This window comes from Rattus norvegicus, chromosome 1 (assembly GCF_021556685.1).
Source record: "Rattus norvegicus strain SHRSP/BbbUtx chromosome 1, alternate assembly SHRSP_T2T, whole genome shotgun sequence".
NCBI classification, from domain to species: Eukaryota; Metazoa; Chordata; class Mammalia; order Rodentia; family Muridae; genus Rattus; species Rattus norvegicus.
In genome coordinates this window covers 21,271,650-21,282,500 of record NC_141534.1, presented here as the reverse complement: position 1 = coordinate 21,282,500, position 10,851 = coordinate 21,271,650, and positions in this window count along the sequence as shown.

The following is a 10,851-nucleotide window of genomic DNA, read 5'->3' as shown; positions in this document are numbered from 1 at the left end:
CATAACCCGTTTTAGAATAGCCTTCAAGACTGTTTTTGTTGGGTCGACTTTGATCCTATCTTTTGGCCTGTTGTTGGCTGCTGTCTGACATACCAACTCTTTCTGTCACTTCTGAAAGATGTGCATGTTTTAATTTTGCTTTTTTTTGGTTTCTCCCTCTGAAACAGTGGCTCCACGTGTAGCCCAGGCTTACCTAGAGCTCTCTTCCTAGCTCAGGGTCATCTTGAATGCTGTCTTCAGGCTTTATCCTCTTAAGGGGCTAGAATTACAGGCTTGTGTCACAACACCTTGGAGAAAGCTGTTTTGTTTTTTAAAGAAAGCTTAGTTGTCACTAATTAAATAGTATAGATATTTTTAATTGCTTACACAAGCAACTGTATTGAATGTCTGTCAACCACGGTTCTCCTTTGCGCTGAGAAATAATTACTGACTTTAAGATAAGCATGCAGAAAATGCCCATCTCTCTCTCTAGCTCTCTTTACACTGCATGGATTTATTTTTGAATGCCAGAACAGTGCCAGTTGGATTGGTGGTTCCTACAAACAGGTGAGGAATACAAGCAGCAGCAAAATTTGATTAATGGACATGTGAAGACAAATATAAAATTTTCACACAAAGTGGCAACTATTTAAAAAAAACAAACAAACAGAAAAACAAAAACAAACCCTCCCTCAGGGGGGAAGGAGGTGTAGCCTGTGGGAAAACTTACCTAGAGGAAGGCCAAATAACAGGCTGGGGAAAGTAAACAGGTGAGGTTTTTCCCCGCTTGGTGGCTGGGTTCCTTTCACCGGACCATGGGGCAATCCTACTAAATCCCCAGAGGACAGGATGAAAAACAAGACCGTGGAAACAATGGGATAAAAGCAACAGGAAACCACTTCGAAACAAGCATTTAGCCAGTTGTGTGGAATCTAATCGGGTTACAGCTAAGCGGGGGTGGGGCTGGGGTGGGGTGCGGGGAGCGCGGGGGGGGTGGCGCAGGGGGTGGCGCAGGGTGGGCACCTTCTCCTTCAAAGATACTGACAATTCACGGGTGCCGTTTGAATTTCTTTCTCATCTTAAAAAGCCAACCTGCTGCAAGATTGCTTAAGGCCAGATGTTTGGGGTCAGAAGTCTTCAAAACATAGCAAGACACCCATCTCTTAAAACAAAACAAAACAAAACAAAACAAAACAAAACAAAACAAAACAAAACAAAAAAATCTGTGCACTTACCTGGTCTGTGGGCGACAGCCAGCAAAGAAAGCAAATGGCTGGGGAGTGGAACCACTGGAAAACCACTCACTCGACCAACACAAAGCCCAAGGTTTGATTCCCCAGAGCCTCGGAAGGTCGGTGTGGTGGATGATGCCGGCCCCGAGGTGAAGGTGAGTGAAGGTCAATACTGTCATCTACGGCAAACTGGGCTACGTCAGACTGTCTGGAGAGACAAAACGCAAACGCCAAACGCCAGCAAACAACAGGTCCTTCCTTCTCTTGTGTCTTCTGGTTCTCAAGAGTTGGAGTGTGGTTACCATCCCTAGGGGCCTAGTTCCTATTTCTTCGCCTCCGTTTTTTCTAGGGATCGAACCCAGGGCCTGATTTTGCTAGAGGAGAGTTTTATGACTGAGCTACCCTCCTGGCAGGCATCCCGTCTATTTTTTAAATTTTAAACTAATTTTTAAGAAGATTTTGTTTATTTTTATCTTGTATGTCGAGCATTTTTATTTTGTATGTTTGTTTTGCCTGCCTGTGTGTGTCTTGTTCCCTCAGAGGCCAGAAATGGGAGCCGGCTGAATCCCACGGAGCTGGAGATGGGTAAAGCTGCCGCTTAGATGCCCCCGGGGAGTGAACTTTATTTATTTATTTTTTTTAAAGATTTATTCATTTATTATATATAAGTACACTGTAGCTGTCTTCAGACACACCAGAAGAGGGCATTGGATCCCATTACAGATGGTTGTGAGCCACCATGTGGTTGCTGGGAATTGAACTCATGACCTCTGGAAGAGCAGTCGGGTGCTCTTAACCGCTGAGCCATCTCTCCAGCCCGGGAGTGAACTTTAAAGTGGAAGGATTAGCATTATGCAGAAGCAAGGACAGAGGTCAAGTTCTTTTTAAAGAACTTTATTATTGTTGTTGATGTGCCCGTGTGCACACTATAGTGTGTGTATGGAGGTCAGTGGGCAGCTTTGGGTAACTAGTTCTCTCCTTCCACCTTTTTACCGGCTCTGGGAACCAAATCCAGGATGGCAGGCTGCTATGACAAGTGCCTTCTCATGCTGAGTAAGCTACAAGGCTCAGAAACATCTATTTCATTATTCAGTGATTTTTTTTTCACCTTTCGTAAAAATTAACACGGCGGTGTGACCACCATTCATAGCAGAAACCACTTCTAGAGCCTAACACACTCCTCCCAGACGGTGCATCTCCAGTGATTAACGTCATTATCATTGCTAGCATCATAGAACGTTGGCCGGTTTTTTGAATTCTGTGTAAATAGAGGCACTCTCTTCAGTATTCTTTTGTGTCTGGCTTTTCCCCCCTCCCACTCAGAATTAATTTCTTTTTAGATGCATCCATGTTTGATGTTACCAATAATTTGTTTTAATTGCTTCATTACGGTTTTGTTACGTGGGCTATTACAGAAGTGTGCCGCTGGGCACAAGTCTCGTACCAGCCTGGAAACTTGTCTGGGGTGGGTTCGGGGAGGAAGAGATTACCAACACTGGGGAAATGCAGACAGACCTACAGAAAGGCTGGGTAGCATGCACCGTGCTCGCTCTGATGGAGACACGACAGCCGCCAACAGCAACACAGAAACACAGGGCATGTTTATGTCCTGGCTCTGGGTCAAGGAGGTGGGCTTACTGTATATGGCTGAACGGGGAGGCAGATTTAGTTCATCTTTGAAGCAGGACTCTGTAGAGAGCAGTCTCTGGCTGCAGTCATCCCCCAAGAGGAAGCTGTGGTCGATTGGTTTTGGCGCACACTGGCCAACGCTTCGTAAACACTCACACCTGGAGTTGACAAATGCCGTGCCATTTCCGTGGGTCTGAAGCTCTGGAGTTCTTCACATGACTGCGGCCATGTCAGCAATATACATTCTTTCAGGACTTCGCTCTTTACATGCCCACTCAGGGGTCTTTCCATCTCCACACCGTGTGTGTGTGCGTGTGTGTGCGTGTGCGTGTGTGTGTGTGTGTGTGTGCACGTGAGCATCCGCACCTGCACCTGCACATGCACTCGCGCACACACACACGCACAACATATATGTAGAAGTCAGAGGACACCTTGCTGGAGTCAGTTTTATCCTTACACCATGTGGGTTCTGGGAACTGAACTCAGGGTTTCAGGCTTGGTGGTTGACACCTTTACCCTCTGAGCCACATTAGTGCTTCCTTATCTGTACTTTAAAAAAAAGTTCTATAATTTTATGTTCCAACATTGGTGTATACGGATTTGTAATCTTCATTTCCTTTTGTAATATTGTGCTATCTTTGTACTTCCTTCATTTATTTAGAGATAAGATGCAGTCTTATCCGTACAGCTCAGGCTAGCTCACCCGTCTGTGAGTGCTGACTGGCCTTGGACTTACCATCTTGCTATATCCTCCGCTCTGCTCATCACCATGTGGGAATCTAACTTAGATCCTCTGGAAAAGCAGTGAGAACTGAACAACTTCATACGTAGACACTCTTATCTTGATCCTCTCCACATTTGATGCCCTTCCAAGATAGCTGGGGCGATCCAGAAAAACCCTTTCTCAAAACAAACAAACAAACACCCCAAAAAACAAAAACAACAAAAAACAAAACAAAGAAAAAAAAAAAAGAAAATGAAAATAAATGTCTACATTCCTGTTTCTACGACTCTGTCGCTACCATTTCTACAGGCCTTTAAGAACAAAGGAGTGGGTCCATCAAGACTGGGTACACAATATCCAGTGCCAACTCCATATGGCGGAAGTCTTCCAACTTTTCTCTTGATTCAACAATCTCTTTGGTATTCCCATTGATATCAAAATCACTGTTGCTAGGTTTTATGACACCAGTTGCTGAGGCCATTCACAAATTATACTCCACAGGCAAGCTTCCTCATAGCGTGTTCGAAACCTTTGGCGTTCAACATCAGAAGTTGTCTGTGATAGGCTTTGGACATGTCATCCCAAACACGCTTGATATCTGAAGCTAAGCGGGGTAAGGCCTTATGATGGTTTGTATATGCTTAGCCCAGGAAGTGGCACTATTAGGAGGTGTGGTGGACTATTAGGAGGTGTGGTGGCACTATTAGGAGGTGTGGCCTTGTTGGAGTGGGTGTGTCACTGTGGGTGTGGGCTTTAAGACCCTCGTCTTAACTGCTTAAAAGCAGTCTTGTCCTAGCTGCTTTCAGAACAAGATATGGAACTCTCAGCAACTCCAGCCCCATGCCTGCCTGGTTGCTGCCATGGTCCCACCTTGATGATAATGAACTGAACTTCTGAACCTGAAAGCCAGCCCTAATTAAGTCTTGTCTTTTATTTAGAGTTGCCTTGGCCATGGCATTTGTTCACAGCAGTAAAACCCTGACTGGTATTTGTGAGAAAACTGGTCCATGGAATTGTGGTGGTAGATCTCTGTGAGAGATGAAGTCCAATGCCAAGGCTCGAAGGTCATTTTTGCCTCCCATATTCAATGAAATGGGTATGAGAAGGACAGTGTTTCTCTACAACCTGATCAAACCCTCTTGTCAGTACTGCCTGGGAAAGGACTCAGAATGGCAGGACAGGCTGGCAGTGTGGTTGAGTAGGGAGGAACAACCAGAGGCTATTCCCATCTTACTAAAATATGGTATTGGTGGTCTATCTCAGTCTCTCCCCACAGAGAGTCATCTGTGTGATCCAAGCAAAACTGGTAACCGTGCTCCTGGGGCACCTTCTGCAGTCCCTTTGCCTTGGATTCCTTCGGCCTTTGAATGAGTCTAACTAAACTCTTCTCCTTTGCCCCCTGAACTCTTCCTGAGAAATTTAGAGACATCTTAAATCCCTATACCTCTTATTTACCCAGCCAGTCTAAATCAAAGTACAGAATAACTTTTACTGAATTCATTCTGTGGTTATTTTCTGAGTTGAGTTGGCATGTAATAGAAATCAATGAAGTCTGTCATTCATATAAAATAGTATTTCATCTTCATTGTTCGAACACTCTTAAAGATGACAAAGATAGTGTCTGTTAGGGAGTGAGGACTCTCTGCAGGCCAGAGACAGGAACCAGGATTCCCAAATCCTTGTAAATTTTGGTCCATATTTATTGTCCATCAGACTCTGGACTTGGCAGCCGGCATGGGGTTTCACTCATTTTTATATTTCCAGAGCAAGACTTGGTATAGAATGATGTTCAGATGGGTAGACTGAAATCATATATTTCGTTGTATCCTTCTAAAAGTTCCTTTTCTAGGAATTTTATTTTAGAGCTCGGATTTGAACCTAGGGCCTCTTGCAAATACTCTACCACTGAGCTATATCCTCCGTTCATTCTAATTCTGATTTTAGTTCTAGGGAGCAATTGACCATGAACATCCATGTGCAATTGTGAAGTTCTGGTTCTCGATTACAGGAAGCAGCATGCTGGTGCCCCTTCCTCTTGAGAGTGAGATGAAACAGGATACATTTGTGGAGAACTACAAGTACAGTTGAGGGGGTGCCGCCCTTCCATAGACTTGAGCAGACTACAGCTGCCATTAGCCGTTGGGGAGTTTCAGTAGGAGATTTGGATCATTTACAATAACTTACATGGAAAGGGGCTTTGTGATGATTCTGATACAAAACCTATAGAGATTATTACTGCAGATGGAAACTGGACAGGCTGCTAGAGGGAAGATTCTGGTACTGTGTTGGAAAAGTATGGCACTTAGGTGACAAAGGCAGGTGGATCTCTATGAGTTCATAGCCAACCTAGTCTTCGTAGTGAGATCCAGGAGAGTTGGAACTATGTAGTGAGACCCTATTGAAAAAAGAAAGAGACAGAAAGAAAGAGAGAAGGGGGAGAGGGAAGGAGGGAAGGGAGAGGGAGAGGGAGAAGAAGAGGGAGCTCATTAAGACTGGGCTATACAATATCCAATGCCGACTCCATACAACCAAGGGGTTAGCTCTTCTAATTTTTTTCTTGATTCAACAATCTCTTTGCTGTTCTCAGTACCACTGTTTTACATCACCAGCTTGGGGACAGGGGTAGTATGGTGCTTGGGAATTGCTTATGAAGTTAACTGCCAACAACTTTTCTTCTCCATCAGACCTACTCCTCCGTCAAGAGGTGAAGTCAGTGGATCTTCTATGTTTCTTTGATAAGACAACGGGACGTGATGCTGTCCTATAGCTTGACTTAGGTTTTGCAAACCTTGAAGTTTTTGCTCATAGTTTCTTGGAAACTAGGTGCCATGTAAGAAGTCTGGGTTTTCCTACTAGAAAGGACATATAGAATGGGGAGGCGGGGGGCTGACAAGAAGGGAGGCATAGAGGGGAAGAACATGCAGTGAGGATCTACATAGGAGAGAAATTTGGTGCTCCAGCTAACAGACAGGATGACCAGGCCATCGTAGCTTCCTCGTCTACAGTTAAGCTTACCAGCTGATATTACATGGAACAGAGATGAGTAATACTTTTAAGGCTTGCCTTCATTTCTGCCCCAAAGACTCATAGGCAATAATGATTATTTTACAGCTTTGAAGCCCAACAAAACTCCAGCAAAAGTTGGCCATGACAGTGTTTTCTACTGGGATCTTTGAATGGTGTCTTGGTTGCTTGTGACAATGGGATTGGAGATTGTCTTCACACAAGCTGGAGAACACATGAGTCAGTCACAGAAGACTGTGCTATCAGGTCTTCCTGTCTGTGAACCATGAAAAGGGGAGGCTGGTTTTCAACCCAGAGCCCCTACAATGTGTTTCTCTGGACCAGCTTTCTCCCTAGGCCGGTGGAGTTAGTAAGGCCATTGGGGGCATCATGAGTGCATTGCTTGTCTACACTGCTTGTCTGGCTTTGTGGCTGATGGTGTAAGACCTTGACCCTCAGTTAGTGGTACTTACTTCAAGATCCCCCTGAGTGAGACACTGAGACACTGATCGATGCAAAAGGTTTATTTTCTGGTGCGTTGAGGTTGACCCTCCATCAGACCCTTGACGTCAGTGACTAGAAGGCGACCTGAATGGCTATTGTAAGCAGTATTTATACTTTTTAGGGGCACAGGTTACCTCAGCAAGGCTGTGTACAGTTCAGACGTATTGGCTAAGCATATTGACCTTTAAATCTATTGGCTAGCAAGCATCAGTCAGCACATTCTGAGAATTTTCTACTCAAGAATGTTCCTGTGAGTGGAGAATGGAGCCTGGCTTAGCCTTGACCCGAGACGGGTGGGTGTAAGGCTGGTGAAAGCCCCTAGGGTCTTTCAGTGGTGCTCACATTTGAGGTTGGTGGTACTTTTAGATAAGTTAACTCTCAGGTACAGTACCTAAATTCCTATTTTTTGGTCTGGGTCAGTCCCTTACCTGCTACTGATTGGCCTAGGGAGACCCGGTTATTATTACTGGTCTGTTTTCCTGAGGATGAATGCCTTCCCTTGAACCATAGCCTGGTAATTCCTGCAGTGTTTCAGCCTTTCTGAGTTGCTGAGAACCCCCTATTTTAGGAGATTGTCCAAATGCCCCTTCCCTTCCCTCCCTGTAATTCTAGCACTTGTATGGTGTTGGTAGAACCAAAAGGATCTTAGGATCTTAGCCTAAGACCAGATACCCTGAAGAGAAGATACCAGAGAGAAGTAGAGACTATGCCTTAACTTTCATGAACATGTAAGGACTTTCTGGATAGGACTTAGTTGTACAGGAATTGAATCCAACAGTTGGTAAGTGGGACCTCAGGAAATTAAAGCAAAGCAAAGTAAAACAATAATATCTGTACAACAAAAGTCACCAGCAACCAAGCAAAGAGGCAGGCTATAGAATGGGGAAAAAAAAAACTTTGTCAGCTTTGTGTCTCATAAAGAGTTAACATGTAGAACATACAGAGAACTAAAAACAACTCTGCTGAGACAACAAATAATTTGTTGGAACTAATTGCAAAGTTTTTTTTGTTTTGTTTTTTTTTTTTTTTTTTTTTTTTTTTTTTTTTTTTTAGTTCAAATGGCTAAGAACTATTTACAAAAACTTCAGCATCCCTAGCCACCAGGGAAATGCAAATTAACTACTTTGAGATTTTTGTCTTACCCTAATGGTTAAGATAAAAACCAAACCAAACAAAAACAAATGACAGCAAATTCCAGCTGTGGGGTGTGGGGAAAGGGGCCTTGTATCCACTATTGTAGGAGTGCAAAGTGTGGAAGAGAGTGTTGAGTTTATTCAGAAATGTAGATCTACCTTGTGACCAAGCTATACCAGTCCTGGGCATATTCCCAAGGACTTTATCTATATGCTACATCAGAGACATTTGTTCCTCTAGGCTCTAGACTCATTGCTGATCTACTACTCATAATAGCCAGGGAATGAAAACAGCCTAGATGTTGATAAACTAACGAATAAAGAGTGAAGACGTGAAAATTTACATAATGGAATCCGACTCATCTCTTAAGGAAAATAAAACGAAGTTTGAAAGTCAATGAATGAAGCTGGGAAATAATTATTCTGAGCGAGCTAACTCAGACTCCAAGCGACAAATGCCACCTTTTGAGTACATGGGCGTTAGCTTTGAGCCTTTAGATATCTGTGTTTAAATTGGAGTCCTCATGGAAGTCAGGAAGCTAGTAAGGACAAACGAGGGGGGGGTCTTCCACAGATGGGGAGAACGCAGGTGGTTTGAAGCGGGTGGGAAATAATAGAGCTGGAAGTGTAAGTGAGGCTGGTGTGGGAGGGCCGGCAGAGTGGGAAACCCAGGAAGGAGAGCTAACTAACACTGAAGACCATCACATGAAAATGTACTACTGTTGAAAGAGTCCTAAAATATATACATATACAAATACAAAGAAAAGTGTTTAAGTGCATTTACCTTATCGAAGTGGAAACTTCTGGTTTCTTTGGAAAGTCAGTTATGTCAAATGATGTTGTGCTGGGACACACAGCTGAAAGGATGTTTTGCTGGAGCAGACACAGGTGAAAGGATGTTTGGCGATAGCAGACACGTGAAAGAACCCGTGATGAAGAGTCCAGATGTGACCCACAGACAGTGGGAGAAGAGACAGAGGATTGGTTTGGTTTGCGCTGCCTGGGTATTCTTCACTAGCGACACACGTGTATTGGTTTCCCTACATAGTATGATTGATCTCCACTAGTGGACGACATCCCGAGAAACTCGCCAAAGAACAGCTCCTGAGGTTGCGGAGACTGGCGATTTCTTCAGGACTGAACTACAGCTGCTGGTTCATGCCTGGTGTCTGCCTGCCTAGAGGACTGGTCTGCAGCTCCTGAGTCGTATATGGTGTTTGCTGTGGGACTGAAAGGCTGCCAAAGAAGATTGAGCTTGCCCCCAAAGAACTACTGCTGAACAGGTCCACTTCCCCCATATCCTGATAACCTCTCTTCTAGTGCTTCTTCTTGGTGGTGGGCAAGAGGAGAGGTTAAACGTTTATTAAAAGCGTGTTGCAAAAAAATGTATGCCTACACCTTATAATATGGGGGGCAATGCCTCTCCCAGGCATCCCAAACTATCAAAGGAAAGGCACAGTGCCACCTCTCTGTCCCCTCTCTCTGAGTTGTCACTGCAGTCCCATAGACCCTCAAACACTACACTCTATGGCCGTCGGTCTTTGTTAGTGTTTTAGTTCGCGTTTCTGTTGCTGGAACAAACGCTATGACCAAAAGGAACGTGAGAGAAGAAGTGGTTTATTTCAGATTATACTTCCACATAATGGTCCATCACCGAGAGAAGTCAGGGCAGGAACTCAGGTTACGAACTTGGAAGCAAGAACTGAAGTAGAGACCCTGGGGGATGCCGATTACTAGCTAGCTCTCTGATTCATAATTAAGTGGCTCGGGGCCACTCGCCTAAGGCTGTACACCTTCACAGAGGGCTGAGCTCCCCCAGATCTATCCTGGATCAAGACAGACGTGGTCGTAGGACAATGTGATCTGGGTGGTTCTTTAATTGAGGTTTCCTCTTCTCAGGTTTTTAGGCTATACTGATAAAGACTAACCAGGACAATTAATTACCCGCCAGAATTTGATGTTAAGAGTCTTCTGCTGAAGACACACCGAATTCTTGATTCATAGGACACAGAAAAATCAAACTGGTACCAGTCCCGAAGCTCACGCCCATTGCTTAGTAAGTGGCTCTTAGCCTGTGCGCATACAGTGGCAGGACTCAGTCCACTGAGGAGCTTTAAGAAGGTGAAAAGGAGAGAGGCCACGAGACTAGCGAGATAGATGACTGGGTGGTTAAACGTATTGGCTGCTGCTTCCAGAGAACCGGGGTTCAATTCCCAGTAGTTACTGGCAGCTTACAACTACTTGTAAGTCTCGTCCCAGTGGATTTGCTACCTCTTCCTGACCTCTGTGGGCACTGCATGCACATGCTACACAGGCATCTACGTGGGCAAAACAGCCGTACACATAAGATTAAAAATAGGAAACGTTTTTCTTTTAAAGAAGAGGTGCTGTGGGGGATGTGGAGGAAGAAGTGGGACGGATATAGCAAGGTGCCACAAGCTTCTGCAACTCCTTGAATAGTCCTGATCTACTCTCCACAGGGAGGGATCTGACATGGCTCCCGGCATGCTGGTGAGACAACACAAAGGACCCTAGGTCAGGGTGGCGGCTGCTTCCCTGCCTTCAAAGAAATCTCCACGGAGGATTGGATCCTTTCCTATAGGCTCCTGGACAGGTTCTTGGGCAGTCGAGTCAGATTCTGCTAAGC